This window comes from Suncus etruscus, chromosome 13 (assembly GCF_024139225.1).
Source record: "Suncus etruscus isolate mSunEtr1 chromosome 13, mSunEtr1.pri.cur, whole genome shotgun sequence".
NCBI classification, from domain to species: Eukaryota; Metazoa; Chordata; class Mammalia; order Eulipotyphla; family Soricidae; genus Suncus; species Suncus etruscus.
The window spans coordinates 7,963,837-7,989,455 of NC_064860.1; the positions used below are offsets into that span (position 1 = coordinate 7,963,837).

Sequence of the window (25,619 nt, forward strand, 5' to 3'; positions counted from 1 at the left end):
CATAAATGTAGACACAAAGTCATGGAGACTATGTGCTTCTTTACCACTAAATCTCTATGCATACCTTCCAAGAACCAGGTATTTTACTTGCATTATCCAGATTATAGCATGGATTTCCAAATTTATTTGTAACTTCTGTTTCTGATTAACTCAATATCGACTTTAGGTTCTTAAGGTCAATGAATAAGTCCATAGCATCATATACCTGCCATACTCTGCACAGAACATGACGCTCTGTGGGGACTAAGTAAGTTATCTCCTAGTCACTTGCTCAGTCAGAAAATAAAGTTTCCTTGCTCCTCTAAGAAGCTTTGGCTTAAAAACAAGCTCATTAAATAAGAACATTGGGAGGTCAGGGCATTTAAACACAGTACTTTACACGTTGAAGTGGTTGCTAGCATCGACTTTCATAGCAGCTCCATTACAGTATGGTTGATTATATTCATGCTACAATTAAAGTAATTGTTTCATTTTAAAATTAATGTGTTTTACGTATGTTTAATGACGGAGATAAAATGTGCAGTTAGAGCATTATTGCACCAAACGATGTTGCAGTGTGATTTTGTATTTATCACACTGAGTCAGCTAAACAGCTGTAAGGAAACACTTGTATGTGTGTTCAGTGAAGACTCATGGTGCCCCAAAAGATGCTCACCAACAGACTTATGGAAACACAAACAAAAAAAAGGTGACTAGTGTTTTTCCATTAGGTTTATGAATGATAGGAGGTGTGTATAAGTATTCTTTTAAGTTTTTACAGAAAAGACTATTAGGAGAGTTTTAATTTATCGGAGCATAGATCAGCAACTTCAACTCACAGATTCAATGCAGTGTCCAGAAGAAATTGTAGACAGAGAGCAAAAGAGCTTTATTTGTGTAATCTGACAAAAACAAACACAAATCCATCCATAATGTTTTTAAGTCTACACTGCCTTAGAGGATTCTTATTTCGTACTTCAGAATTTGAATATTAAATCTCCTAAAATAGAATTTAAGATTATATTACCTTTAAGATAGCTCCATCCAAGATGCAGAAAACTGTGGTAGCTTTTCTATAGTTATAAAATTGCCCCTTCACAATTCAAATTAATTTTTGTTTAGAAGAACCCAGATGATTTGGCATCCTATAAAAAGAACCCCTTCTCCTTCATGGTTAGGTATCAGTAAATTTCAGAAATAATTTAGCCCCCGTGTTTCTATTCATTTCCCCTGAAGTTATCAAAATGTTGTTCAATTAGTATTCTGTGGTGTTCAATAAGTCTTCCAAGCAAGTTCTTAGACTTTTTCAAATTAAAATAGAAAGGGAACAGCTGCAAGACTGGTCAGCGCAATTAGAGTAGAGAAGGTTCTACTATGATAATAGTAATTTGAACTGATCACTCTGGACAAAAATTGGGTGCTATAAGGGAATAAAGTGACATGCATTAGATCCCTTCAATAACAGTAGAGTAAACCACAGTGTTAATAAAGAAAAGAGAAGGGAAAGAGCAATAGAATAGTGGTAAAGCATTTGTTTTGCATGGGACCTATCCAGAAAGGCCCCAGGTTTTGATCCCAAGCTTCCCATATGGCCCCTTGAACCTACCAGGAGCGATTTCTGAGTGCAGAGCCACTAGTGATCCCTAAGAACTGCCAGTGTGGCCCAAATTCCCCCACAAAATATTTGAGAGAGAGAGAGAGAGAGAGAGAGAGAGAGAGAGAGAGAGAGAGAGAGAGAGAGAGAAATAGTGAGATAGAGAGAAAAGTAAAATTTTATGCCCCAGAGGCAGGTGAGGGAGGAGGAGTGAGAAGAAAACTGGAAACATTAGTGGCAGGAAATGTACACTGACTATCTAAAAGAAAAATGAGAAAAGCAAAAAGAATGAAGGGAAATATATATCCAGAGACAGGTAGAGGACTGAGTATTGGGAAGGATGAGAGGAAAACTGAGGGTATCAGTGCAGATAATGTGCACTAGTAAAGTTTGTTGTTCATTGCATACCTGTAAATCAATCATGAACAACTTTATCTGTCAGAAAAAAAAAGTATATTATGAACAACCTTGTAACCACTGTTTAAAATAAAAAAGGGAGAGGTTTAGAGTGATCAATAAATGGACAGGGTATATATGTTACCTATAGGAGGTCCAGGATTGCTCTTCAACACTGCATGGACCTTTGAACAAAACTAGGAAAGAAGCCAAGCACAGAGCCAGGAAAAGGCCCTAAGAAACATGAGATGTGACTGCAGAACTATAAAGAAAAAAAAATAAAGAACGAAGGAAAGAAAGAGTGAGAGAGAAAGAGAGAGAAAAAGAAAAAATTAAGGAAGGAAGGAAGAAAAAAGAAAGAAGAAAGAGGCAAAAAAAGAAAAGAAAAGAAAGAAAGAAGAAAGAAAGAAAGAAAGAAAGAAAGAGAAAGAAAGAGAGAGAAAGAAAGAAGAAAAAGAAAGAAGGAAAGAAAGATGAAAGAAATAAAGAAGAAAAAGAAAGAAGGAAAGAAAGAAAGAGAGAAAGAAAGAAGAAAAGAAAGGAAAGAAAAAAGAAAGAAAGAAGAAAAAAGAGAAAGACAAAAGAAATAAAGAAAGAAGAAAAAGGAGAGAAAGAAAGAAAGAAAGAAAGAAAGAAAGAAGAAAGAAAGAAGAAGAAAGAGAAAAGAAAGAAAGAAAGAAAGAAAGAAAGAAAGAAGAAAAAAAGAAAGAAAAGAAGAAGAAAGAAAGAAAAAGAAAGAAAGAAAGAAAGAGAAAGAAAGAAAGAAAGAAAGAAAGAAAGAAAGGAAAGAAAGAAAGAATGAAAGAAAGAAAGAAAAAGAAAGAAAGAAAAAGAAAGAGAAAGAAAGAAAGAAAGAAAGAAGAAAAAGAAAGAAAGAAAGAAGAAGAAAGAAAAAGAAGAAAGAAAGAAAGAAGAAGAAAGAAAGAAAGAAGCAAGGAAGGAAGGAAGGAAGGAAGGAAAAAAGGAAAGAAGGAAGGAAGAATAAAATACAGACAAGGAAAAACATTCTCTATTATAATCCTATATCTGTAATACTATTTTATAATCCTATGCATGGACTCAATGGAGTTGATCAGAAATTGTGCCATACACATGGTAGTTTTAACATGAAATTATTACTCACATTCTGGTTTCTTGACATTCAAAGACCAAGGTGTTGAAATATGTTTTTGGAAAAGGCCCTGTTTCTGACTTATTGCAAGCAACCTACTTGTCATATGGTCACATAGCTTTTCTTTAGTGCATTCGCCTAGAAATATTTTGGAATAGGTGAGAGTGACAAAAAGAGAAAGAGAAAGGAAGATAACTCTCTCAAGTTAAAATATGCCTGACCCACGTATTAGTTCCAAATATCATATAATCAGGTCCTCAAACTATGAATTTGGAGTGAAAACCAGAACTAAGTCCATAGTATATTAAGACAATAAAAATTTACTGAAGAATCAAATTATTAAACATTGCTTTGCACAGCTTGGGTTCCACTTTATATATTATCACCCCAAATCTGAAGGTGAGTTGGGAGACTTTCTGGAAAGGTAACAGTTCAGACAGTGAGTCAACCAAACAGAATGGAGACAGGGCTGTTCTACAACCAAGCAAATTTATTACTGAAAAAAATTAATTATTGGTTCTTCATATAATGTTTCTGGAAAAACTGACAATTAATTGAAACTATATTGCAGCAAAAGAAGATATTACTACATTTCATATAGCAATTATTTTTAAATAAAATGCTATTTTTATTGTCTCTGAAAGAATATTGGTTCTTAGATCCAGTACATCTCTCCCAATATTCATAACATATACTCTGTCCATTCTGTGATTAACTGTTTCATTCTGTGAACTTGTAGCATGTCAGCGTTGTACCTGGGAAAATGCTAATTATTGATCTAATTTAATTGCTGTGAGAATCATAGAGAACAAATAAATATTTTCTTTTTTTTTTGTAATGGTTTTTATTTTTTTTCAAACAGAAATAGCCATTTAATCACACATATACATTCATAGGACTTTAAACAAAATGTAATATAAAATATAAAAAAAAAACCAAAACCCCACAACAAAAAAAAATTACATTTACTTGTAAACTGCTTAACAGCTGGTGGGTTGGCTGACAGGGCTGCCCAAGAAAAGCAAAAGCAGATATAATGAGGTACATTTTCAATGAATAACCACCATAGATCATGTGAACTGCTCTAGCAGCCCAGTCACCTGTTCCCCAATCTCGCCTCCTTAGAGACAAACCAGGGCAGTCCTCCCATGAATTGAGGGCTCCAGCTATATCGATAAGCACCTCAAAGAACAGACAAAACAAACAAACCAAAAAAAAAAACTAAAACAAACAAACAAAAATCACGCCATGGTCTTGAATCTTGAATTAAGAAACATGGTATAGCACATAACGACAAAGAAGAAAGGGAGAAAGAAAAAAAATAAATATAATTGGGGACAACACTTTCAATAATCGCATCCAAACAAAAAAATCTACCAAAATAGATAAATAAATCAAAAATAATAATAACAATAGTAAATAAAGGTAATATATATATTTATATAAAAAATAACCAAGATTTTGTGCTTTTTGTATTTGTTTTTTCCCTCCTGCCCTGGCACAGTAAATGTTGGGGTCATTCGAAAAGGAATTCACTTGGCCTAAGAGATATGGGGTTTCTCTGTCCTTGGAGCATACTGTCATGGGATCAACTCTAGACTTTGCTCATGATCAGGATCCTTTACTTTCCCGATGGTGTTTTTTTTTTTGTTTGTTTTTTTCTTGGTGTGTGGAAGACTTCTGCTCTATGTTTAGAGGTCTCAGTATCTGCACAGATCCTGAGGTGGGATTTATGATGAAGTCAGTCTTTGTGGTTCTAGAGGATCTGTTACCTCAGTGTCATTTTAATCCATCTTCTGTGGTTGGTGATCTTGGTCTTTGCACTGAACCTAGGGTGGCACCTAGGATAGCGTCTTTCTTTGTGCTTCCAGAAGCCCCATTCTGTTACAATTGTCTCTGCCGGACCTTTGGGACTGGGGATCATGATTATTGTGCAGGTCATAGTTCAAACCCTAAACTAGGGCTTTTTTATTGGTCCCAAGATGTATACAGTCTGGTCGTGGTTCTTGCAGCCAGTCATCTGCAAATCCCGATCTTGGTTTTTGGACTAACCAAAGGGTGCCAAGACTTCTGGTTTTGTCTTGTCGTTAGTTGGTAAGGTAGGCTAATCTGCTCTAAGGTCTAGATGTTCGCATTTTCCTCGTTGTCAGGATAACATGTTAGAGCTGGGCCTTGTTGTTAGTCCCGCCGTATCAAGGCTGTCCCGGATAAAGTTTGTTTCCTGCAGCTGTTGTGAAGAGCTGTGCCGTTTCTATGTCGGGGCTCAAGGGTTCAAGGCTGAATGAATGGTATCTAATCACCTGAGGTCTAAGTTGATTCCACATGACATATTTTCAAGGCAGGAGATATCCCCATATTGTAAACAACTATGAGTTTTCTAAATTTTCTAAAATTATTTATAAAATATTTTTATAAGCATATTACTAATTACATTATTTATGTGATAAACAGTTAAATGTTTGGTCACTAATAAGTCTTCTAACTATTCAAAATTGATTTAAAACTTGAAATTTTAAATTATGGAAACTACAAGAATTAGAATTCTATAGGATCCAGCTATTGCATTTGTGCACATTTAACCAAATAATACAAAAAATAAAAATATTAAATTATATGTGCTCCTGGGCAAACTTGCTTTGCAAGTTACTGAACTGAGTTTGATCCCTTGTACACCAGGTACTTTCTCAAGGAGTGAGAGATCTGATCTACCAGGAGTGATCACTGAGTACATAACCTAAAGAAAGCCCTAAGCACAGCTAGTTTAGCACAAAAAATAGGTGTGTGTATAAAGTTTTAGTAGCCAAAACATGGCAATAACATAAATGCTCATGATGAATAGATAATGATATATATATATATATATATATATATGTACGAGTACATAAATATATATGATGCAGAAACATACATATATATTGGGATACAATCACACTCATATATAGAAAATGTTCTCCTAGTAATGATAACAACCATAAGAGGATGATTGACTATGTGAAGTAAATCAGAAAAAGAATATTTGAGTCAATTTATATGTAAAATATATATCAAAATTAAGCTAAACAAAGCTCTGATATAAGAATAAAATGAAGGATATCAGAGGAAAAGAAAACTGGAGATAGATGAATTGGGTAGATATGGTGAATTGTATGGTGATGGATGGAAACAGACTTTTCATAGGACTCATAATATATTTGTATGTAGTATATGCATATGTAAAATTTTATTGCTGAAAGTTTAAACCTGGGGCTGGCGAGGTGGCGCTAGAGGTAAGGTGTCTGCCTTGCAAGCGCTAGCCAAGGAAGGACCATGGTTCCATCCCCAGGGGTCCCATATGGTCCCCCCATGCCAGGGGCAATTTCTGAGCACTTACCCAGGAGTAACCCCTGAGCATCAAACGGGTGTGCCTGAAAAAAAACAAAAAAAAAAAAAAAGGAAGTTTAAACCTATATGTCTTAAACCAATTTGACATGAAAATTATTTAAAATTATACTAAGTTAATCTTTATTGCCAGGACACAATTTGTATTCTTGTGTGTGGGTGGGTAATTCATTCTTTTACCTGGAATGAATTTTCTTTTACTTTTAATTTTTTAAATAATATATTTATTTAAGCACCATGGTTACAAACATATAGTTTGTTTCAATTATAAAATGTACACTCCTTTTCACTAGGGCAACTTTCCACCACCAATGTCCTCAATTACCCTCCTCTTCCACCCATTCTGTCTTAGAGAAGGCATTCTATGTCTCTGACTCACTATCATTATCATAATATTTGTCAGTATAGTTATTTCTCTAATTGGACTCACCACTCTTTGTGAAGCTTCATATCATGGGCTTGTACTTCTGCCTTCTTCTCTATTATCTCTGTATATTATTACCATACTGTCTTTTATTTTTTTTAAATCCCTCAAATAAATGAGACTATTCTGTTTTATCTCTCTCACTCTGACTCATTTCACTCAGTAGAGGAATCTCTATGGACACCCAAGAAAAGGCAAAATTCGCAACTTCAATTATCCTAAAAGCTGCATAGTATCCCATTGAGTATATGCATCACAGTTTCTTTTGCCATTCATCAGTTGTTGGGCACCTGGGTTGTTTCCAGATTCTGGCTATTGTAAATAGAGCTGGAATGAATATAGGAGTTTAGAGGGAATTTTTGTACTGTGTTTTTGTGTTTCTGGGGTATATCCAGGAGTGGTATTGCTGGATCATATGGGAGCTCAATTTCCAGGTGTTTTTTTTTTTTTGAGGAATATTATTTTTTGGTGGTTTTGAGGCCTCACCCAATGACACTCAGGGGTGACTCCTGGCTAAACACTCAGAAATTCTACTGGCTTGGAGGACCATATGGGATACCAGGGGATAGAACTGCAATCCATCCTAGGTTAGCATGTGCCAGGCAATTGCCCTACCACTGTGCCACCGCTGCAACCCTGAGAATATCTTTATTGTTGTCCAGAAAGGATGGCCTAGATAGCATTCCAACCAACGTTACCACCAGCACTGATGGTTCTTGTTCTTTGTGATGTGTGCCAGTCTCTGTAGTATGAGATGGTACCTCATTGTTGTTTTGATTTGCATCTCCCTGATGATTAGAGATGTGAAGCATTTTTCCATGTGCCTTTGGCCATTTGTATTTCTTTTTTGAGGAATTGTCTGTTCACTCATTCATGCCTTTATTTGATGGGGTTAAATTATATTTCTTGTTATGCTCTGTCAGTACCCTGTGTATCTTAGATGTTAGCCCCTTATCTGATGGGTATTGGGTAAATAATTTCTCCCCTTTGGTGGGTGTCCTTAGAATCCTAGTCATTGTTTCTTTTTTTTTTTTTTTGTGGTTTTTGGGTCACACCCAGCAGTGCTCAGGGGTTATTCCTGGCTCCAGGCTCAGAAATTGCTCCTGGCAGGCATGGGGGACCATATGGGGCGCCGGATTCGAACTGATGACCTCCTGCATGAAAGGCAAATGCCTTACCTCCATGCTATCTTTCCGGCCCCCTAGTCATTGTTTCTTTTGAGGTACATAAGCTTCTCAGTTTAATGTACTCTCATTTGTTTATTTCTGCTTCCACTTGTATGGACAGTGGTGTTTCTTCCATGACTATTCCTTTAGTCATGATGTCATGGTGTATTTAGCTTACATTTTCTTCTATATATCTTATGGTTTCAGGTTTGATTCAAAGTCTTTAAGCCATTGTGATTTGAACTTTATGCATGGTATAAGAGTCACTGTTTTGTGTATGGCTGACTAGTTGCCCCAACATTTTTTGTTGAAGAGATTTCCCTATCCTATTTTGAATTTCTTGCTGTTTAATCAAATATTAATTCATTGTTTGCATGGTGGTCATTCTCTGAATATTAAAGTCTATTCCACTGATCTGGGGATACATATTTATTTCAATACCAGGCTTTTTGAATGACGATTGTTTAGTAGTAAAATTTAAATTTGGAGAAAGTGATGCCCCCATGGAGGTGGGTAATTTTTATACCACACCCAGCAATGCTATTTTAAAATGTTTGCGATATCATTTTAACCATACAGAAATGAAATATTTGAGTAACATTTAATATCAGTTAGTTGTTTAATAACTAATTGATAGAATAAGTAATTTAAAATCCCTCCTACATCATTTAATTACTATGCTCAAGAATAATTTAACTCTATTTCTATAATTTCTTTATAACTTTAGAATAAAATTCCACATTTTTAAAAATGGTTGCAAATAATTAAGAGTGTATTACAAAGCTTTCACAGTAAAATTGAAAAGCAAAAAATGTGTGATTTCATGTTTTGCTTTGTATGTAAATTATTCTGTGGCAAAAAGATTTTTCAAATAATAACACATTAGGGGCAAGAGTGGCAGCGCAGCAGTAGGGTGTTTGCCTTGCACGCAGTTGACCTAGGACTGTAGTTTGATCACCTGGCATCCCATTTGATCCTCAAAGTCAGGAGCAATTTCTGAGTGCAGAGCCAGGAGTAACCCCTGAGCATCACAAGGTGTGGCCCAAAACCAATAAATAAATAAATAAATAAACAAATAAATAGCAAGAGGTTAAAACCAAATGCATTTCACACTTGTTATATGGGCAAAACATGGTGGTTCAACTAAGTGAATTATAGCGCACTGACTAAAATAATTACAAAAATATGTAAACCTAATTAACTTGGCTATGTTAATTCATTGCTATAACAAAATAAAAACAATGTAAATTAGCTAAAAAAAAGAGATAACCTAAAGCAAAATAATTTTATTTTCATGCCAAAAAATGTAGCAGAGATAACTCAGTTTATATACTACCAAGAAAGGGTAACTCATTATTATAACCTTTATTTAATGGTTCCAAATGTAACTATGATTTTATGTTAGAAAACATGTGAATGCCTTATTGTGAAAGATTACCCTGCTTATGCATTATGTTTAAGCCATGAGTATACATGTAGGAGGCATAGAATGACTGTTCATGCTTATTATTCTGCAGTGTGTTACACATAAAAAATAGTTTCATTTTGTATGCTTAAAATAAAAAAAAAGTTAAGAGGTTACAAATCATGTTTGTATAAGGTATTACAACATCTCTCTAGTCAATTGGAAAATTAAACATACTGATGCATAGACCAAATCAAAACAATGTGCTTTTTTCTTTCTCTAGAAAAATCTCCAGCCACAAAGAAATGTGGCTTCCTATACCTTCACTTAGAAAATACATTTTGATTTACCACAACTGTCTAATCTAATAAGAGGTACAAATATGAAAAGGGTGTCTGGATCTTGTTTCATTGTATTTTCAGAATATAAAGCAGTGAGAAATGTACTTCCTTAGTACATCTATTTCATATATCTCAAGTAGTATTTATAAAGTTTAAGTTCTGTTTGAGAAGTAAGTACAATTTTATAAAGTTTTACATGATAATCAAATACGAAAACAAAAATCTAGGAGATTAAATATCAAATTATCATAAAAATTATATGAAGATATATGAGACATATGTTTAAGTAGAAGATATGTGGCTATGTCTAAAGTCACAGTTATTGTCTGTTTTTATGCTTTTATATTTAAAACATGAATAAAATCTACAGTCATAATTATGGTTCTTATTTCTTATCAAAAAACATTCTAATTGACTAGAATGCAAAAATAAAAATCTAATGCAACACATTTAAATTCAACTTTCTTCTCTAGAGATAAGTTTGAGAATTATTCTAATGAGGTATAAATCCACTGATGCCAAGAAAAAATAACTCTATATTTTCCATCTGCATAATGTAAAATCAATTCAACTATAATATAGTTATGACATGATCCATAACATATATCAGTGTAACTTTGAAGTATATACTTACTCCAGAGAGAATTCAATGGAAGATTGCCAAGAATAAAAAAATGCTCATGTAGATGACCAGTTATCCTGAAAAACGAGTGAGGATTCAGATGGGTTTCCATGCGTAAAAGTTATCTGAAGACTATTTGCAACTATGAAACTAAAGCCTAGAAATTTGACTAAACATTCATGAGAGAGGTTATAAAAAATTACCTGATATGTAAAAAATAAATCTAATACCATGGTATTTAATTTTGCAACAACTCTCAAATTATATATCTGATATATACATTTCCCTTTTCCAACTTCCTTTTAAAAATATTTTACTAAGAAATAACCTGAGATGAGAATGGCCCCACCTAAAGGGACAAAATCAGAGGAACTACACACTTCTTCAGTCAATGACCCGAGAAAAGCATGTAGAAAATACCACACTTAGGGCTACAATGTGGAAATACACAGACATCTATCATACTTAGAGAAAGAAGAGCGTAACTCTGAAGACTATAAAAGTACCAACCACCTATATAGCATCTCAGGTAAATACTTTAGAAAAGAAATATAGATGGTGTTCAAATAAATCAAAGAAAGCATGAAAAAACTGAAGACATCAAATCTAAGACCCAAGAAAATATCAAAGTAGAAATGAAAAAAAGTTCAGACTGAGATAGCATGTCATTTTGTAGGCAAAATGAAAAACTCATTGAAAGAGAGAAAAAGTGGCTGATGACAAAATCATTGAGCTGTAAGATGATCTCTGTAAAAAATCCATACAAGAGAAGAGGTTTCGGGGGACAACTGAGGCCAGACTACCCACCATCAGTTGCCATAGTCGGCACTTGGGAAATCAGGTGGTCCGCATCTTTCCCAAGTAGCAGGGGAGAGCTGAGGCTGGACTACCCGCACTCTTCACGGTAGTCAGAGCGTGGGGACTGCACCTTCTCAAAGGTATTGAGAGAGAGGAGGCCTGAAGGAGGGGCCAAACCTTGGAGACCGTTGTAGTCATGACCCCTGCCTAAGGCCGCACTCCAGAGTAGGGATCTAGCCACAATATACTGGTGAAAAAAGAAGGGCTGAGAACAAGGGCAAAAGACTCTGAACCAGAAAATGCAAAGAATTATAGAGAAACTAAGGAAGACACCACCAGCCAAGGATATGGAGAGATATCCTAGCAAGTTTCCAAGTCCACCAAAATGCATGACCCTAATAGATGAGGACATAAAAGTGTCAATGAAAGCCATGGCAATAAGACTCAAGGAATCACTTGCCAGTGAGTTTAAGCAATTTATAGAATCTATGATATAGATGAACAAGTCAATCAACTCAAAGTTGAACTTTTACAGCAGATGAGAGAATCCATACAAATGGAATTAAAGGAAATAAAAAACATGTTAGCAAGCTGTAATTGCAGAATTACACAGTTGGAGAATTGCATAAAAGAACTTGAAGAAAAACAATGAACCAAAAATGACAAAGAAGCCAATAAGGAAATAAGAGGTAAAGCATTGGAAGAAAATGTTAAAATTTTAATGAACAAAGACAAAAGAAATAATCTATGGATTGTAGGAATACCAGAAGGGGAGGAAAGAGGGAAAGGGAAAAAATAAGTGGTGAGGGAAATAATAGCAGAAATCTTTCCCACGCTTTGGAAAGAGCCTCCAGTGCATTTTCAAGATGCAAAAAGAGTCCCTAATAAAACAGACCCTAATAAACCAACACCAAGACATAATAATTCAAAAGGCAAAAAATAAAGAGAAAGATAAATTAATTAATTAAAGCAATAAAGGAGAATAAAACCTCAAGTACAAAGGAAGAAGCATAAGAATCAAACCATATCTCCCATTTGAAAAAATTCAAGAAAGAAGACAGTGGAATTACATATATAAACTACTTAATAAAAGAAAATTTCAGCCTAGTATCCACTACCCAGCAAAACTCTCATTGATATGGGAGAGAGAACTAAAATCATTCTCATACAAGGAAGAAATCACACTATTTGAGCTTACCAAATCAACTCGAAATGAAATACTCAATGGCTAAATTTCCCCCATTAAAAGACACAGAATAGAGGTTTAGATCAAAAATCAAAGACCATATATCTGTTGTTTATAAGAAAATCACATAACAGAACAGGATAGACACAGGCTTAGAATAAAAGGATGAAGTCAATAACCCAAGCCAATGGAAAACAAAAATACTGTAACAGTCATACCTATATCAGATCAAATTGCATTTAACTCAAGAAATTTCTCAGAGACCAAGAGGGTCACTACTTACAAATCAGGGGAACATTAGACCAAGAAGTAATAACTCTGATCAATATTTATATGCCAATTGTAGAGCCAACAAAATATGAAAGGCATTTGCTCACAAACCTAGAGAAACATATGGAAGGAAACATGATAGTAGTAGGATATTTCAATAAGCCATTATCACTACTAGACAGATCCACCAGGCAAAGACACTTAGCAAAGACATAAGAGCCCTACATGAAAAATTAGAGAAAATAGGACTAATTTACTTATACAGGGTTTTCCACCCAAATTTCTTTTAAAGTTCACATTGAACATTCTTTTGAGTAGACCATGCCTTAGGATATGAAACTAACTTGCACAACACATAACAGCTCCTAAGAAAAGAGATCAAAGGGGATATTCCATTTACAATAGGATTCAAAACTATAAAGTATTTAGTAATCAAACTAACTAGAGAGGTGAGAGAGCTGTATCAAGAAAACTTTAAAACATTTCAGAAAGAAGTTGAAGAATACCTAAGAAATGGAGTAACATTCCATGCTCATAGATTTGGAAAATTAATATAATCAAAATTACCAACTTACATAATATACTATATAGATCCAATGCATCTATAATCAAATTCAGACAACATTCTTCAAAACTTAAAACAATCAATTATATAATTTATGTGGAACCATAAAAGACCTAGGATAGCCAAATCAATACTGAAAAACAAGAAACTAGGAGGCATCTCATTGCCTAATTTGAAGCTCTAAAACATACATAGTAATAAAACAGCATGGTATTAGAACAAAAACATATTTTCAAGACAATGGGTAAGAATAGAACTTCCAGAGACAAACTCAAAGCATATGATCAACTAATCTTTGACAAAGAAACCAAAAATCTAAAATGGAACAAAGACAGTTACCTGAACAAATGGTGTTAGTAGAATGGATGTCTATGTGTAAAAAATTGAATATTGATCCATATCTCACACATAAAACAATAGTCAATTTAAAATGGATTCAAGATCTTGAGATTATATCTGAATGCATAAAGTTCATTGAGGAAAACATAAGTATAACACTCAAAAAGACATAAACCTCAAAGAAGTCTTTTGCAATAGGTTGCCAATGGCAAGAAGTATAGCATCAAACCTAAATAAATGAGACTACATCCCAAGAAATGTTTGCACACTGTTATTTATTGCACCACTCAGTACAATAGCTAAGAGATGGAATCAACTTTGATGCCCAACAACAGATGGATGGAACATGAAGAGGTCGTACATATATACATTGGAATACTACATTAGCTATAATGAATGATGCAATCATGTAGTTTGCAGCAATTTGAATGGAACTAGAAGATATTATGATAAATGGAGTAAGCCAGAAAAAGAAGAATAAATACAGAATAATATTACTTATATATGGTATTTAGAATAACTGTATGAAGCAACACAATGGTCTAAAAATGGTAAGTATCTCAGACACCTTAGGCACTAGGGAATAGAGTGGAGAAGAGAAGGAATGAAGTGGAAGAGGAGAAACACAAAAGTTTATATAATCTTCTATACTTTAAAGTAGTCATTCTCAAATAGTGGGGCACACCCTCCTGGGAGGGGCGAGACCCCTTAAAGGGGGATGCGTTTGACCTCAGCAAACACTGTCAAAACAAGCTAAGCCCCATGTTTATGTCTCTGTATGTCTGTGGAGTTGATAGTTGCTGTGTCTTGCTTCAAACCCCGCTTCAAAAAGTTATGCATTGCAAAACGTGCTCATTGTAGCCATTCATCCAGACATCACCTCTGATTAGAAAATCAGCTCAAATTATATTATATATTTTTGTTTTGCAGATTAAAGATTTTTAATAAAGATACTATTTACAGTAGCACAGGGGTGTGTGAAAGGTGTTTTCTTCTTCCTAGGGGGGCATGACAGAAAAGAATTGAGAAGAACTGCTTTAAAGAAACTTTCAGCAAGGTATACAGCTGTTTAGATTGAACAGGTGTCCAGTCAATTGCTCTATATAGAGGTCTAAAATAATGTTCTAATGCTTTTCTTCACAGGAATAGGTTCAAAAAGTGTTTGGAAGACATAGATTCCTGTGATATTATGGAATTTGATGTTTTCTACCTCAGTCAGTATGCTAATTTTTACTCACTGGATAAATTTATCTTTGAAAATAATACCTTGGATTAATGGTGTAACCAGATAGTCCCACCTTCCGGGTATGTCTTTTTCCTCAGATAAAATGCTTGGTTGTAAAGGAATAACGTTCTTTCTTTTTCATTTTCCAGATCTCCTAGAATTGGCTTGGAGTGGTGGCCATTAAATAGGAGAGAAAGTTAATGTGAGAAACTATTTCAAAGCCTTTTCTCTTTACCATGAGTGTTTGTGTGAATTATTTTCTAGACTGTCATCCGATCCCAGACCCACGTCTCACCTGTGTACTGGGGATGGAACCTGAGGACTTACTTCAATAAATTTCCACTACAATGCTCACTATAAACTGTTATATTTTTTAAATTTTAATGTCTATAATAAAATCTTGATCTTTTTTCTATAGTGGTTCTTGGAGTTATAGGTTGGTTGCCCTAGTTTCACATTGCAATGCTAAATTATATTAGACTCAAAAGACATAGATTATTAAGATAATATATTTACAAAAATTATAATTATTTATTTTCCATTTGATTGTGCCTGCTAATATAGTTAATGTTTATGTCCACAGATAACAATGGAATATGCAACTGCATGCCTTAAACTCCTGCTACTGTGCTCCTTCATTATGCTATTGCAATTTATTTTCAATGTTATGTAGTTTACCATTATACCATAATTATCATAATTTTAGTTTGTTTTCAGAAAAGTAAATGGATGCTCAAGACCCGCTAGAAAATAATTAATGGTGTACAGTCCTCTTACAGTGCTCCTAACCATATTGCTTGGTTTTCTAGATTTAAAAATTATGATATTTTTAAAATACTTTATACACATTCTAGCCCAGGAAGCCTTTTCAGTAAAGTTTACTCTCAACAATAATTTGTCTATAAAATGGAATGCTTTACATCTGCTTGTTATATATTTTCTAAGCATTCTTATTCATTCCACCTGGGTCAGTTTTTCAATTGTAACCCATGAATTGATCCCAGTGTCTATATGCATGTAAGTGAGTGTATGTGCTGTCCACTTCACTTACTTTCTAAGGTTCATCTGTAATATACGTAATCTCTGTATATGTTGAATATTGTCCTTCCCCCCATTATATATGATCCCTCATCCTCCTCCCCCTGCTTACCACTCTACAACTGCTTTACTAACTCTTCACTCTCTCATCCAATATGTTATTATTACCTATTTAATCTTTTATTAATCTCGGTTTATAACTCCTCATTTTGTGCTAATTAAAGAATATGTACTACAAGAAGGAACCACACTCCTAAACATACATGCACCCAATGAGGACCAGCAAATATTTAATGCAATTGTTGACAAATCTGAAAAAAGATATAAATAACAACACAATAATCGTGGGAGACCTCAATACTGCCCTGTTTACCCTTGATAGGTGAACCAGACTTAAACCGAACAAAAATATACTAGCTCTGAAAAGAGAAATGGCAGAGAGTAGGCTAGTAGATATATATATTTTATATATATATATATATATGGCACTCCACCCCCAGAAACCTGGATATACATTCTTCTCCAATGCATATGGGTCATTCTACAGGAGAGACCATAACAAATATATCCATAAAATCAAGACAATAAAAATTGTGCAGACTACCTTCACTGATCACAAGGCACTGAAATTAAACATAAACTAAAAAGGGACACAGAAGAAAAACTTTAAAACCTGGAAATTCAACAGCTTACTACTGAACAACCAGTTGGTCAGAGATGACATCAAAGAGGAAATAAACACATTCTTGGAAACAAATGACACTAAAGACGCTAATTATCAAAAATTATGGGGTATAGCAAAAGCCGTACTGAGAGGAAAATTTATAGCTTTGCAAGACACATCAGGATAGGAGAAGGGGCTACATGAATAGATTAATGACACATCGTCTAAAATTACAAATGATCAACAAATGGAACCAAAAAGAGGTAAGCAGAAGGAAATAACAAAGCATAGAAAAGAAATGAATGAAATGGAAATTCAGAAAACAATTTGAAAGATCAACAAAATCAAAAATGATTCTTTAAAAAAATAAACAAGATTGGCAAAACTCCCAAAGAAATTAAAAGAGAAACTTGGTAAACCATATTTGAAATGAAAATGGGGAGATGAATACAGATATTGTAGAGATTCAAAGGGTAATCAAAGACAACTTTGAGAAACTCTATCCCATGAAACATCAGAACCTGGAAGAAATGGACCAATTCTTGAATTCTTATAACCTTCCATGGCTAAATAAGGATTAGATAGCATATTTGAATAGCCCCATCACTATTGAGAAAATTAAAATGATAATCAAAAATCTCCCCCCAAAAAAGACCAGGCCTAGATGGGTTTAGTAATGAGTTCTTTCAAGCCATTCAAGAGAAAATTCTGCCAATTCTTTTAAGACTCTTTTATAAAATTTAAGAAACAGCAATACTTTCTAATAGTTTCTATCAAGCTAACATCACCTTGATAACCAAGCCAGACAGAGATGCTGACAAAAAAGAATATTACAGACCAATACCCCTAATGAACACAGATGTAAAGGTATTTAACAAAATTCTGGCAAATAGAATTCAATGCATCATCAAGAAGGTCATCCACTACGACCAAGTAGGTTTCATCCCACGAATGCAAGGATGGTTTAACATTCATAAGTCAATCAACATAATACACCATATCAACAAAAAGAAAAACAAAAATCCTATGATCATATCAATAGATGCAGAGAAAGTATCTGATAAGTTCCAACACCCATTCAGCAAGATGAGAATGAAAGGAACTTTTCCCAATATAGTCAAGGCCATCTACCACAAGTCAGTGACAAGTATTATTTATCCCCTATAGTACAAGACAGGTTGCCCTCTTTCACCACTCCTATTCAACATGGTGCTGGAAATACTTGTCATAGCGATTAGGCAAGTAAAAGATATTAAGGGCATCTAGATAGGTAAGAAAGAATTTAAGCTCTTACAGTTTGCAGATGACATGATATATATTTAAAAAAACCCTAAAGACTCTGCCAAAAAGCTTCTAGAAACAATAAATTTATATAGAAAACTGGCAGTCTACAAAATTAACAAGCAAAAGTCAATGGCCTTATACACCAATGAACATAGCAAACTCTTAAAAATGAGGACACCTAAAATCATACCAATCATCTCTTTCAATGTCAGTGGGCAAAATGTACCAGCTAAAAGACTCAGAGTAGCAAAATAAATTACAATATTGAATCCAACATTTATTTGCCTGAAAGAAACATATCTGAATAGTCAAAGAAAACAGACTTATATAAAAGTTTGGAGAGCAATCATTCAAGCAAACGTCTCCCTTAACAAGACTGGAGTGACCATACTAACAGATGACACAGATATTAGACTTAAATATATTATAAAAGACAGAGATGGGCATGTCTTAATAATAAAGAGATGAATATACAAAGAAGAAATCACACTTCTAAATATATGTGCATGTAAAGATGGGCCAGCAAAATATGTAAAACAACTGCCGATGAACTTGAAGAATGACATCAAAAGTAACACAATAGTAAGAGAATTCAACGCACCTTGTCACCCTTTGATAGGTCAAACCAGCTAAAACTTAACAAAGATATACTGAATCTGAATGAAGAAAAGAAGAAAGTGGCTTGGTATATATAGATAGATAGATTGATAGAGAGGGAGAGAGAGAGAATTTTCATCCTCCAAAATACAGATAAACATTTTTACCTATATATTGGACATTATCCAAGATAGACCTCATGCTGAACCACTAAACATACCTCTGTAAAATCAAGAGAATAAAAATTGTTTCTTTTATCTTCTCAAATATGATGCATGAAAAATAGAATTAAATTAAAAGTTTAATTTTAACCTTGAAATTAAACAGCTTACCCAGTAGGCCAGAGATAAAATCAAAGAAAAATTTAAAAGATTCCTGGAAACAAATGAGAATAAAGACACGAATTACCAAAATTTATGGGACACATATAAAGTTGCATAAATATAGAAATATATAGTTTTACAAACATTCTATAGAAAGAATGAAAAGGCATATATGGCTAACTTAATGACATACTTAAGAAATAGGAAGAAAGAGCAAAAAATAAGTTGAAATTAGGCAAGTAGAAGGGAAAAAATTGAGGTATAAATAAATGAACTGGACAACCAAAAAAAAATCTGAAAGACCATTGAAAGCAATAGTTGGTTCTTAGAAAAAATAAACAAGATTGATAAACCATTAGAAATAATCACAAAGAAATGAACAGACAGAAGCCTATTAAACAGAATTCAAAATAAAATGGGGATATCACTATAAATACTATAGAAATTCAAAGGGCTATCAGAAGTTACTTGAGAATTTTTATGCCAACAAATGCGAAAACCTGGCAGAAATGAATACATTTGTGGCTGCTACAAACTTCCGATCTTGAATCAAGCTAATATTGACTATATGAAGAGACCTAACACTATTGAGAAAATTGAAATGGTAATCAAAAGGCTACACAAAAACAAAAACCCAGGTTCAGATGGATTCTTTAATGAATTCTTTCAAAACTTTAAAGAGGATCTAGTGCCAATCCTCTTCAAGGTCTTCCAAAGAAACAGAAAAACCCCTATATAGGCTTATGAATTTAACATTACCCTGATCATACTGAGACTCCTCAATAAAAAGAATTATGTGCCCAGGTAGGTCCTTGAATATCACAGATGCAAAGATACTCAACAAAATACAATCAAACAGAATCCAACAATTCACCAAGAAGCTACAAACAATGACCAAGTAGGATTCAGTCTAGGGATGCAAAAGATGGTTTAACATACATCTCAATCTGTAAAATATATCATATCAATAAATAAAAACACTGAAAGCATATGATCATAATCGTAGGCACTGATAAACATTTGACAAGATCCATCACACATTCTAGGTAAAAACTCTCTGTCATTTTAGAAAACTATTTGGACTTTCCTCAAAAAGCTAAAAATTGAGCTCCCATATGATCCAGCAGCATACCTTTGAGGGATATTCCTCAGGAAAAACAAAAACAAGAACAACAAACAGCATGTAGAAATGCCTTCTGTATTTCTCTACATAGTTTTTAAAAAAAAAATTTTAAAGTTTAACTTCCAGGCGTTAAAGTTTTTCTTCTGTGTCCCTTTGGAATTCACATCTAATTTCAGAGCCTTGAAGTCAGCGAAGGTAGCCAGCAAAATTTCTATCTTCTTGATATTATGGAGGTATGTTTTATGTGACAGCATGTAGTCTATCCTGGAGAATGTCCCATGTACATTGGAGAAAAATGTGTATCCAGATTTCTGGGGATGGAGTGTCCTATATATATCCACTAGGCCTCTTTCTTCCATTTCTCTTTTCAGGTCTAGTATATTCTTTTTGGGTTTCAGTCTGGTTGACCTATCCAGCATTAACAACGCCATGTTGATTTCCCCCACAATTATTGTGTTGTTATTGATATTATTTTTCAGATTTGTCAACAATTTTATTAAACATTTTGCTGGCCCCTCATTCAATTCATATATGTTTAGGAGAGTGATTTCTTCCTGCTGCACATATCCGGTATCCATCTTTGTCTCTACAACTTTCCTGAGTATAAAGTTTGCATCATCTGATATTAGTATGGCCACTCCAGCTTTTTTATGAGTGTTGTTTGCTTGGATAATTTTCCACCAGCCTTTTATTTGAGTCGTTGTTTGTTCTGACTATTCAGGTGCATTTCTTGTAGGCAGCAGAAAGTTGGATTGTGTTTTTTGATTCATTTAGCCACTTTGTGTCTCTTAACTGGTGCATTTAGTCCATTGACATTGAGAGAAACAATTGTCCTAAGATTTAATGCCATCTTTATATCGAAATTTGGTGTGCATTTTGGTCAGTCTTTTCTTAAAATAGGCCTTTCAGTTTTTCTCTTAAGACTGGTTTTGAGTCTGTAAAGTTTCTGAGCTGTTGTTTGTCTTTGAAACCATGTATTATTCCGTCTAATCTGAAAGTGAGTTTTGCTGGGTACAGTATTTTAGGTGAAGCATTTATTTCATAGAGTTTTGTCACTATGTCCCACCACTGCTTTCTGGACTTGAGTGTTTCTGGTGACAGGTCTGCTTTAAATCTCAATGATGTTCCCTATAATATAATTTTCCTTTTTGATCTTGCTGCTTTCAGAATGTTGTCTCTATCTGTGGGATTCATTGTTGAGACTAGGATGTGACTTGGGGTATTTTTTCTGGGGTCTCTTTTGGTTGGTGCTCTTCGGGCATGCAGGGTTTGATCGCATATATTCTTTAGCTCTGGAAGTTTCTCTTTAATGATGTTCTTGACCATTGATTCTTCCTGGAAATTTTCTTCCTGGTCTCTGGGACTCCAATAATTTTTAAGTTGTTTCTGTTGAGCGTATCATAGACTTCTAGTTTCATCTGTTCCCATTCTTTGACTAATTTTTCCATTGCCTGTTCATTTGCTTTAAGTTTTTTCCCCATTCTCTCTGGCTGTATGGAGTTATTATTTATCTCATCTTCCACAGCATGTGTCTTTCAAATGGAGAATGAGAGCCTCTAGAAGGACTCTGTCCATTTTTGACATTTTTGATTTTTACCCCAGTTTATTACTTTTCCTTTCTTCAAACAAAACCACATAACTTAAACTATCTAGTCCCACCACCCAATTAGAGGGGGAATTAACGGAGGTACCAAGACCAAACAAGTGTATGATCACTAAGTAGTAAGCTAGGCACAGAGAGGACCAGTCATACTAGCAGCCCCAGAGGTGAGGGAGGAGGATATGGGAGGCAGGATGAAAACGGAGGTGTAGGGAGGACAATTCGGTGATGGGAATTCCCCTGATTTCATGATAATATGTTCCTAAAATATCATTTTTAACTCTATGTAATCCATTATGTTTAAAATAAAAATATATTATTAAAAATAAATAAATAAAATATTTCAAAATAAAAAAAAGATTATTTAGATTTTAGGGGCCAGAGCAATAGCACAGTGGTAGGGTGTTTGCATTGCACATGGCCAATCTAGGACAAATCTGGTATGATCCCCAGTGTCCCTTATGTCCCCCTAGCCAGGAGCAATTTCTGAGCACGTAGCCAGGAGTAACCCTTGAGCATCACCAGGTGTGGGCCAGAAATTGAAAAAAAGATTATTTAGATTTTAATTGAATAAGAAAGTGCCAAAAGAAACAGTATTCATTAGTTACTATTAGAATCACTATAACTAAAGCATATGACAACAGAATTATTGTGTTAAGAACTTAAGACTGAGTCTTTGATGATAGGATTCCAATGGCAAGAGCTATAGCATCAAACCTAAATAAAGGGGACTACATCAAAATAAAGTTTTTGTAGGACAAAACATACAATGGCTAAAACTAAAATACAGTTAATTGATTGGGAAAATATTTTTGCACTCAACACATCAGACAAAGATTTGATATCTAGGATATACAAAGTACTCACATAGGTTACTCCACAAAAACTAAAAAAAATGCAACAAAAATGGGAAATGTGGGGCAAGAGAGATAGCATGGAGGTAAGACATTTGCCTTGAATGCAGAAGGATGGTGGTTCAAATCCCGGCATCCCATATGGTCCCCCGAGCCTGCCAGGAGCAATTTCTGAGCACAGACCCAAGAGTAACCCCTGAGCGTCACCAAGTATGACCCAAAAAATAACAAACAAAAAAAAAATGGGAAATGGAAGAGGACATTATCAAACACTTCTCTGAGGAAACCCAACAGATGACAAACAGACACAAGAGAACATATTCATCATCACTTATTAGGGAAATCCAAATCAAGACAATAAGGTATCATCTTACACCAGTGAGGTTGACACATACCAAAAATAATGAGAACAATTCCTGTTGGCTTGAATGTGGTAAAAAATGAACTGGTGAGAATGCTGCCTGGTCTAACCCCTATAAAAAAGTATGGAAGGTTCTCATTAAACACAAAATTGAGCTACCATAGGACCTGGCAATCGCTGTCTTGGGTATCTAAGACAGAAAGATATTCATCCAAAAGTATGTATGCACAACATTGTTTATTGCAGCCCTCAGTAAAATAGCCAAGACTTGGAATCAACCTAGGTATCAAAAAACAGATAAGTGGATCATGAAGATGTGGCACATATGCACATATGTGTAATACTGCATATCAGTAAGAAATAATATAATCATGCAATTTGCAGCAACATGAATGAAACTAAAAAACATTATATTAAATGAAGTAAGCCAAAAAAAAAGGATAAATACAGAATGAGATCACTATATGTGGTATTTAGAATAACTCACGAAGAAACACAGTGGTCTAAATGGTAGATACTCTGAACACCAGTAGTTGCCAGGTTATAAAGAGAAGGAAGCCAATCAACTGGTGGAGGAGAAACACAAAGTCTTTACTCTCTTTGGTACTACAAAGAAACCTGCAACAACAGAATTAGCTGTTTAGATTGAACAAGTGTCCAACCAACTTATAATAAAAAAGGCCTATAATAATATTCTAATGTTTTTATCCACAAAAATAGGTGAAAAAATATGTTTGGAAGCCAGAGACTTTCACTGCCAGTGCTCACTATCGATATGTTTTCGTGCTTTAATTTATTAAATCTAAAACTTCTTTGTCCACAGAGGTTCTTAGAGATATAGGATGGTCGACCTAAAGTTTACATTTCAGTATCATATCACATTAGACTACAAATACAATGCCCATTATGGCAGTCTTGACAAAATACTCCAATTTATCCATTTCACTTTTGATTACATCTGCTACTATGATATGATATAGATTTAAACATCTTGGTTACAAACATGATTGTGGTTGGGTTTCAGTCATATAAGAGGACACCCCCCCATCTCCAGTGCAATCTTCCCACCACCAATGTCCCAAATATCCCTCCTCCCCACCCCGTCCCCACCTGTACTCTAGACAGGCTTTCTATTTCCCTCCTATATTCTCATTGTTAGGATAGTTCGCAATGTAGTCATTTCTCTAACTAAACTCATCACTTCCAGCTTTCCTCTCTTTTGTCTCTAAAAAATTATTGCAAGAACGTTACTATGATCTAATGCTGAGGTCCACAGGATCATGGGAATGCATGCCATATGCACACCAAATGCAAATGCACACAATAGAATTTTATTACCTACCTTGTTCATTGAGTATGTTTTTGCAAATACTATTATCTTTTTAAATTTTTCCTTTTCTTTCTGATTTCTCAATTTAAACTACATGACTATAATAGCATAATGTCCATGCTGGCAGTTTTCTTTTTTTTATTGAGAACAATAATACAATCAAGAAACCCAAACTATAACAAGCTATACACAAAATGGACCTGTTATGCTAGCAGTCTACGGGGTTAAGAGTGGAAGTCTGGGACGCATGCTAGGAACTGTGGTGGAAGGAGATCAACACTTGTTGTAGGAATCGCTCTAAATCACTGTCACTATGTACCTGAAAAGCAACTGTGACATAAGTAATTCTCATTGTTCTCAATTAAAAAATTATGATACGAAAGAAAGAAAAAGAATTTAAAAAATTGAGGTTTTGTAGTCACAGTGTTTAAAGATATTATTTAAAAATTTGAGGTTGCCAATTCAAATTTTAATAACATAAAAAATTTAATTGGATTTCTATCATAAGTAAAAATTGCTGTACTTGTGTGATGAATGAAATACAAATAAAATACAAATAATAATGAATAAAATAAGGGCCGGAGAGATAGCATGGAGGTAAGGCGTTTGCCTATCATGCAGGAGGTCATCGGTTCGAATCCCGAAATCCCATATGGTCCCCGTGCCTGCCAGGAGCTATTTCTGAGCCTAGAGCTAGGAATAACCCCTGAGTACTGCTGGGTGTGACCCAAAAACCACAAAAAAAATGGAATAAAATACAATATATAAATATACAATAAATAAAATGAATAAAATACAAATAAGATACTTTTAATATTGTATATTGACAATCTTGATGATAATGAGTCTTTTCTCCAGTATTTCATATTTGACAATAATTTATATTTAAAAATTTTATAAATTTAAATTTTTAAAAATTAAAATTTTATAAAATTTGAAAATTTATAAGTTTATTTGATGATAGATTTTATAATATATTGTACAATTATCTGTTTTGTAAACCCTGGTACCAGAATGAACAGAATTACAAAAATTAAATGTAGAAATATGACCAGTTAACTCAATTGCTGATTTAACTGGTTTTATTTTAAATGAAATAAACGTATAATTAATGAATAAAAACCTCATCTTTAGAATAGGTTAATTGAACAAATGGAAACAAAGACAAGAGCATAAATGGAAATGTGAGAATAAACATAAATGCATATGCAGAGGGGAGGATAAAAGAAAAATATATATGTAGCACATGAGTCTTCACAAAATTAAGAATATATTGGGATCATGATTCTAATATTAATAAAAGCCAAGCGTGACTATACAAAGATGTAAAAAGCATATAAAACTCTAAGAATTTTCTGTGATTCTAGTCTATTAAAATTTAATTATTTAAGAATAAATAACTCCATAGATTTAAAACAAGTTGAAAGCCAAAAAGATTTTTTTTAGGGTAGTTCAATTCCACATTTAGGAAATCTTTCAATTTAATTATGCATTTCAAAAACTTTTATTAATAGAACCCAGCAATAATACATCTTGGGCTCAAAAACTTGAAGAACTAGTCTCAGCTATTGAATGATAAATTATACTATTCTTTCTTGGGTGCTTCTTGGTAACATATAAGGGTTTAAAATAAAAATCATCTCTTA

At 34.0% G+C, this 25,619-nt stretch overlaps 1 protein-coding gene across 1 annotated transcript in view; it reads right to left on the bottom strand.

The window, feature by feature from the left end:
- The window catches only part of AGMO (alkylglycerol monooxygenase), a 355,078-nt gene that overhangs the window by 282,795 nt on the left and 46,664 nt on the right, over positions 1-25,619 (bottom strand). The gene's annotated exons all lie outside the window — the stretch shown is intronic.